Below are 8,813 nucleotides of genomic sequence, written 5' to 3' on the forward strand. Positions count from 1 at the left end.
AACAATGAAACAATTTGCATTAATATCCAAAGCATAATCTAGGAAGCATTACTTGCGAAGTAGTATTTCCAATCCAATTGTCTTTCCAAAACTTGGTGTCATAACCATCTCCGATATTTTTTTAAGAGAATTCAAATGAATAATCTGTTGTTCATGAAGATTTTGAACAACCTTCACAATAACGTACCACACCCTACAACTTCCCATCCCTTGACTTCTGACCATAAACCCTCCAGAATGACCATAAATAGAACCAATAACCCTAATCCACTGTAAGGTCCTGAAAAGGATCTTTACCAATGATCAAGCAACAAACAATCACAATAGAAGAGGAAGAAGAAAAGAAATCGAGCTTGCACACGTTTATATTCAAAAAAACAACAGGTACAACTCGATGGAACACTCTGTAAACGCAATGGCATCAACAACTGCACAATGACCTACACCTCTGCTATTTATACTAGACTGGACCGTAAACTGGGTTTACGACCGTAAACAGGGTTTACGGTCGTAAACACACTTTCCAACAGTAAACACCTAAACAACTCTCAAAATGTATTACAGACTCATACTGAACTATTACATTGAAAGCCTAGACCAAACCACATTAACTGGACCTTTCAATCTCCCCATTGGTTTGGTGCTAGCTTGGACTCAGCTTTTGTCGACCACCAGCACATCAGATTTTCCCATAGCTCCGTTCCACATCTCCTTCTCGATAATCTCAGCAACCATCGAAGTGTATTCCTTTGCAACTGGCTCAAAAATGTCTTCAGCCGCCTTGATCTGATGAATGGAGAGCTGATGTATGTCCTACTTGCCAAATTGAAGCAAATCCCTCTTGTCATACAAGCAGATACAATCGTCTTTAAGCTTGATGACAGCAGCAGCAGCAGATTCATCAAACACCCAGTATTGCATGGATGCGAGAGATCCATCTGGATAATTTTGAAAAACGGGAACCTGCTTTACTTGAGCAGTAGCGGGCCACATCACTGATCGAAGTGGCTGAATTGTTTTGGGATCAATGACGCTAGGATAAATCTTGATAATAGACTCTGCAGTCTTCATTGAGGGGAAACCCTTAGCTACTTGATCTTCCAAAAATGATTTGAACTGAGTCGCCCTGGGATTGTTTGATGGATTTGAGAAAGGAGCTTTAGACATCTCCGTAAGATCAATCCTAGTAAAGGAATGAAAATCGTGAGCATCTTTGTATAATTCAGTATTGCCGCTCTTTCTTCTCACCATAAACATATTCATAGTGTCATGGAATCCCCACGAGATGATTCCTGACCTATCACCATAAACGTCTCTGAAATGATGTTCGCCCAGATCCGTAACGGTGATCTTTTGTTGATCCCAGGGGGCATTATGTTCTGAGCTCCTTTTGAATAAAAGTTGACCCTTTTCAGCTGACTTGGCCAATTTAGCGCGTTTTAATGCCATAACACTTGGAGCCTGATCCGGTTCTTTTTCAAAACGGTCAACAACGGTGGTTGTTCTTGTAGGTCGTGGAGCTATGGGAGCATCTTGGTCGGGAAGATAGATCTTTGGCTCGTCAACGGATGACTTGAATTTGTCGCCAAATTCTTCTTCCAGCTTCTTCTTTAAATCGTAGTAGCTGGCGGTCAGTAAGCCAAAATGTGTCTGAAGATCCGTAATTTGCTTTGACTTCAGAGCTTTGTCTTCAATAAGTTCAGTGACTTGAATATTGAGCTTTGTATTTTCAGTCTGAAGGTCTGCGACCTTGATATCCAGCTCAATATTTCTCTGATCTAAATCAACATTTTTCTGATTCAGAGCATCGATCTCTTTCTGGAGTCCAAGAAGTGAAGGATTCTCTTCTCCTGAGCTGCCACCCCCAATAGAAATTCCTTTGCCGCGTGAGGGAGGCGTTGTGAGTTGTTCTCTGGCCAAAAGCCTGGCTAACTTAACCGAGGCAGCATCATGCTCTGGCCTGGGAGGAGAGAAATCTGTGGGGAAGGAAGAGCCACCAGCTTCATAGAAGGTACTAGGACCTTCACTGATAGGTTCAGATGAGGCGATAACTGGAGTTGTTGTTGGTGGAGCTGTAAAACTTTGAAGTGTATCCGAGTCAAGAATTCCCTGTCTAGGGTCAAGTCTTCGTCTTTTTGTAGGAGGTGGAGAGGCCTGTGTGGTTGGGTGATCACTTTCCAATGGCTCAGATGTAGGTAAAACAACATCAAGGGGAGGAATCCCTGATACTGTCACCATAGGAATTGCTATTTCCGCCGTTGGATTGGTAGGAGGAGGCGTGGCTTCGAGAACGTCTTCTTTTTCCCTTATCTCCGTTGCTGGATGAGCAACTTCATTGATATCTTCAAGCAGTGTGTTGAGGTTTACGTCGGTCATGAAATCTTCATTGCTACCGAAGTTGAGAGGAATTTCATCGTTATCGAATCCTGTGAGGTCGAGGCCTTCGTACAAATCAGTCTCCGTTCCAGACCCCTCATTGTAATCTCCTTGTACCTGAACATATGTCAATTCGTGTTCCTCAGCTACTTGAGCATCAGCAGCTGGAGTTTCTTCTTCATCATGATCTGAAACTGTGATGACATCTTCAGAAACAACTCTCTCGGAGGAAGTGGGCTCAGAAGACATCTTGTCAGACGTTCCATGAGATTCGGAAGATTCATCTATTTCAGCAAATTTCCCGAATTTCACGAGAGGATGTAAGCCTTGGAATACGACTTTTCCCTTTCGATTCTGCTTAATGAGACCAATCGTGTGCGGGCCTAATGACTTTATATCCAGCTTGTCACCATCTTTGATCATCTTTGGGAATTGGTTGTCGATGAACATCTGAATAAATCTCGGATATAGCAAGAATGCATCTCTGGTCTGCCGGTTTATAGCGTTGATATTTACCAAGAACTCATCCAAAATGAACTTCGAGAAGTTGAATTTGATGCCAGCAACCAGTGAAACGATTGCCCTTGTGTTCCTGAGAGAGATTTCATCAGCTCCTGATCTCCTTCCCGAGATACAGCTCACGAACACATGCGCCAAAAATCTCCAGTAGGGAGGCAGAAGCTTCTTCTTCGTGGGAGGGTAGATGCCCTCATATCCCATCCTTTTGAGAACCTTTTGAACATCATCAATCCTAATTTCAGTAGGAAAATCGGGTTGATCATTGATCAGCAATGTTTCTCTGATATACTGCTCAGTGATTATGATCTTGCATCCTTTAACCACAGCTTTAACAGCGAACGCACCATTGTCTTTTGACATCTTGGCCGTCTGCCAGAACTCCCTGACAATGTTCTGATAAATGATTGGATTCACAGTGATGGCACAAGCCAGGCAGCATTCTTATAGTCTGTAGATCATTGATCTGAAATCTCCATGAGCAACAGGAGGTTCATCCAACACAATTGCCAGGTTATGCATGTCAGCAAACTTAAGACTCGCCATTGATCTGCACTAAACCAAGCCAAGTAAGAAAACAAAGTATTTAAACAATTAAAGCTTTAAGTTTTCTTAACTAAACAATTTTATTTTGGCCTTAAAAAAATTATTTTGAAAAAAAAGTTGAGTTTACGGTCAATATTGGTCAAACAAGAGTTTACGGTCCAAAGTGGGTTTACGGCCGTAAACCCATTGCAATGGTCACCTGACCGTAAACTGAGTTTACAGTCGTAAACTCAGAGGAGTTTACGGTCGTAAGCCCAAAAGGAGTCTACGGTCGTAAGCCCAGAAGGAGTTTACGGTTCTTGAATCTCCCCAAACCGTAAACCCTCCCCAAACCGTAAACGCCGACGAACACATAAACGATGATTAATCCTCCCATTTCAGTCGAATCGATGAACCAATAGCTTTTCCCCAGTCGGTTTTAGCATACCTTCGAAGTGGACTAACTGATTTCGCAAAATCTTCACAAAAATTTCAAGGATGAGAGAGAGTAGAGAGAGAAAGAGTTTGCGGCTGTAAAGGGAGAGGGGAAGGTGAAAAGGGTTTACAGCAGTAAACTCCACCTTTTATACCTCCCTTGAATTTTACCTGTCTCCCACACAATGTAAGGCACAGTCCAAATCCCGATTAAATTTTCAAAAATAAAACTTTTGAGGATATTAAAATAAAAGTAAAATTAAAATTAAACTAAAAATAAAATAAACTAATTTCTAAAATTTAAGAATTAAAAGAGTTAAAAATTAAATTTTTGACAATTATAAAAATAAAATTAAAATAAAATAAAAGTAAAAATAAAATTAGAATAAACACAGACAAAATTTATCTTAAAATTCACTGAAAATTATCTTGTGATATTGGGATCAAAGTTGTTAGACAGCCTTACTCCACTTGTCGGTACCGTCAATCTTTACGTCTTTGTCTGGTTGATCGCCGGTATTGTGGTCCACTTAAACACGAAAAATTGTGACAGATTTAGGACATACTATTAGTTACAAGACAAAGTGATTCTAAGTTCCTTGATACTATATCTTAAAGACCATTCAGCTGACGACGACCAGGGATATTGTTGTCCACCTAAATTTAGCAGCGAGATCTATAGACAATCTGTAAGTGTTCAATTTTTAATTGTACTGGAACATGGTTCCCGCTTCCTAATATGCTCCAGTAATCAAGGACTTCCAGAATACTCCTTACATCGGGTGAGCAGACAATTATTAAGAGAGAAGTCAGATTTAGAATGCATATGCTATACACCCAGGTCGGATCTCTTCCAATCTCGCAGAGGGTGAAACATATGACTAACCAGATTTAGAGGGATTGAGAAGTAGAATTGTGCATATGTTGTGTACCAGGTCGGATGTATTTCAATCACGCAAAGGAGACAACATATGACTAACAGACAAGAAGAATTGCATAGATAGAGGATGCAGAGAAATAGAATTGCATATGTTACAGTCCAGGTCGGATTTTGAGTCACGCAGAGGAGGTAACATATGACTAACAGACATATAGAGAAAGAAAACAATTTTCTGCAGACCTAATTCATCGGAATTTACCAGTCACCCCATCAATACCGGAATTAAGGACAAAATCCGCACATCGAGGAAAAGTTAATCCACGGTTCCAAGTACAGGTTCTTTAATGTGACCAGTAGATTCCCATATATATCTCCCTACTCAACCTATCCAAGCGTCGTATTGTCAGGCTAAACGGATCTAAGTAGGTCAAGATTTGTCAAGTCTATGAATTCCTTAAGTTCAACTCTGCCTAGTCATGTCCATTTAGAATCTTTCGTGCCTACCAGCGCATCGAACTCAGAGCATAGACCCTTCAACTTTGGGTACGTTACGCAGACTCAGATTGCCTGTTATCACTTGATAATATCACTTCCCAGTACTATATCAACAAGCAAAACTGAAAGCGACAATATTTTTGATTTTTCTGAATTTTTAATGTTTTTGGATTTTTGAATGTTTTCTGAAAAAAATAAAACAGAAACAAGATGTTTTTGGATTTTTTTTTAATTTTTTAATTTTTGTTTGGTTTTTGTTTATTTCTCCCCCTAAATTTGTGCATGGGTGAGAATGAAAACACTAAAATGCGCAAATTTAAACTAACCTAATGAATAACAAAAATTTAATCCTCAAACCGAATCATTTTTAAAAATCCCACAAGCACATCGAATCGAGCTTTGTTAAAAGGCTTGGTGAACAGATCCGCCACATTATTGGCAGTGGGAACCTGTTCTAGCCTAATGAGCGAGCGCTCATAACAATCTCTGATAAAGTGAATTTTGATATCAATGTGCTTGGTTTTGGAGTGTTGGACAGGATTTTTAGTTATTTGAATTGCGGCCTCATTATCACAGTGAATTGGGGTTTCTAGATAATTCAAATCGTAGTCCAACAGCTGATGTTGGATCCAGATAACTTGAGAACAGCAGGCAAATGCAGCAACGTATTCTGCTTCTGCTGTTGAGGTAGAGACGGTATGCTGTTTCTTGCACTGCCACGACACCAGCCTATCGCCAAGAAATTGGCACCCTCCTGATGTTGATTTCCTGTCAAGCTCACAGCCTCCATAGTTACTGTCAGCAAAAGCATATAAATCAAATTCAGAATTCTTCGGATACCAAAGACCCAATTTTGGGCTGCCTTTGATATACCGAAAAATTCTTTTGACAGCAATAAGATGAGAGAGTTTAGGATTAGCCTGATAGCGAGCACATTGACAAACTGCAAACATGATGTCGGGACGACTTGCAGTAAGATACATCAACGATCCGATCATCGATCTGTAGTGTGTCTGATCTACGAATTCGCCATCAATATCTGGATTCAGCAGGGGTCTTTCAGCCATTGGTGTCGATGCAGGTTTCGCATCTTGAAACCCGAACTTCTCAAGAATATCCTCCACATACTTATCTTGATGTAGCAGGATTCCGGTTGAATTTTGTTTGACCTAAAGCCCCAGAAACATGGTCATTTCACCCAGTGAACTCATCTCAAACCGCTTCTTCATCACGCCTTCAAACTCTTTACAAAGTTGTGGACTGGTAGACCCGAAGATAATGTCGTCAACGTAGATCTGGACTAGTATCTGATCATTACCAACATTCTTGATGAATAAAGTTTGATCAATAGTGCCGCGAGAGTATCCATGCTCGAGCAAATGCTTTGTTAGAGTCGCATACCATGCTCGAGGAGCTTGATGTAACCCATACAATGCCTTGTCCAACTTGTAGACATGATTAGGAAACTTGGAGTTAACGAACCCAGGGGGTTGATCAACATAAATTTCTTCCTTCACCTTGCCATACAAGAAGGCAGTCTTGACATCTATTTGGTAGACCGTGAAGTTCATGTAGGAAGCATATGCGAGAAAGATACGAATAGCCTCCAATCGAGCCACGGGAGCATAAACCTCAGTATAGTCAAGACCCTAAACTTGTCGAAGCCCGCGAACCACCAACCTTGCTTTATTGCGCACTATTACACCAGAATCGTCTTGCTTGTTACGATAGACCCAACGCGTGTCAAGAGACCTTTTGCCCTTCGGTAACTCAACCAACTTCCAAACCCCGAGCTTTTCAAACTGATTTAGCTCTTCATGCATCGCATCTACCCAGTTGGGCTCATTCAAAGCCATGTCAACGTTCTTGGGCTCTATTTGAGATATAAAGCAAGAATAGAGACATGCATTGACATCTCCACTCTGACTTCTAGTTTTAACTCCGTCATCCAGCTGGCCAATGACGTTATCGATCGGATGATCGCGTTGAATTCTTGAAGAAATGTCTTGGCTGATATCATTGAGTGAAACAGGAAGAGTGTGAATGTTGAAACCTCCATCATTTGCTGATTGATCCACATTGGATGGATATGCTACAAACTCATTAGCAATTGCTTCAGGAAAGAGTAGTTTCATAAAAGTTGGATTGACAGCGAAAGCATCTCTAGACATGAACTCTCGTTCAATAGGGGTAAGAGGTGTAGCATCAGCATCAGGAGTTCCATCTTGAACTTTAGACTCTGGACTATCAGGTTGGTCAGATGACTCCCCCTCAGGTGGAGCAGAGGACTCCCCCTCAGATGGAGCAGAGGACTCCCCCTCAACCGTTGGAGGTCTGTAAACAACTTCTTCGTCTTCGTCTTCAGAAACAATCTTCGAACCAGAAGAGGATCCATTTGAGCCATCTGAAGACACATTTAAGGATTTGAAAAGCGATGTGTAATCAAATAACCAGTTAGGACCCACTCAAGCGTCTGTTTCATTCTCCTCCAAGCAGCGCACGTCATAGGATTCAACAATCTGCTTAGTCTTCTTGTTGTAAACCCTATACGCGGTGCGCGCAACATATCCTATAAAGTAACAATCATCAGCTTTGGCATTGAATTTAGGGTTGGATTCCAAGTGAAGAAGGGTGCAAGGGCAGCCAAATACACGGAAATGGCTGACTGAAGGCTTGTGTCCATAGAGAATCTCGTACGATGTCTTCATCTGTTCTTTGTTGATTAGAACACGATTCTGCACGTAGCAAGCAATGTTAATCGCCTCGGCCCAAAAGAAAACAAGTAATTTTGAATCACAAAGCATTGTCCTTGCAGCGTCTTTTAAAGTTCTATTTCTCCTTTCAGCAACGCCATTTTGTTGAGGCGTGTGAGCAGAGCTGTATTGACGCACGATCCCCTTTTCTGCGCAAAAATGGTCAAGAACCGCATTCTTGAACTCAGTTCCATTGTCAGTACGAAGCGCCTTCACCTGGTTGTTGGTTTGTTTCTCAATCATCACAAAGAACTTCTTTATCAGATCAGCAACCCCTGACTGATTAAGTTGACTTGCTTGGGCAGGTGCAGTTTTCTATGATGCTTTCCTTGGGCACAGGACACACACTTCTCAAATGTAATAAAGTCTCTGAAAGGTAAGCCTCAGACCATCTCATTCTTAGCAAGGCGATTCAGGTTTTTCGTGTTAGCATGACCGAGTCGTCGGTGCCACAGCATTGCGTTTTGTTCGGAGACTTTTGAAAATAGGCAAGTGACTTGTTCATGGATGTTGCTGTTCATGTCAATAATGTAAGCATTCCCATCCCGCTTAGATTTGACGAGAATCCACTCTTCCGGGATGACAATGCCTGGCTTGAGAATCATGCATTCTTTATCGGTAAAATGGGTAGAATAGCCTTTGTCGCAAATTTGGGAAACACTCAACAAGTTGTGCTTTAACTCGGGAGCAAAGTTGACATTCTCAAAGCTTAGCACTCCATTTGTAACAGTTCCTCTTTGAGTGATCTTGCCACCATCTCCGCCCGCGAAGGAAACATACCCCCCATTAAAAGATTGAATGTCGTTCAATTGGGAGATGTCTCCAGACATATG

Source organism: Lactuca virosa, chromosome 7 (assembly GCF_052849685.1).
Source record: "Lactuca virosa cultivar CGN04683 chromosome 7, Lactuca_virosa_CGN04683_v6, whole genome shotgun sequence".
Taxonomy (NCBI): domain Eukaryota; kingdom Viridiplantae; phylum Streptophyta; class Magnoliopsida; order Asterales; family Asteraceae; genus Lactuca; species Lactuca virosa.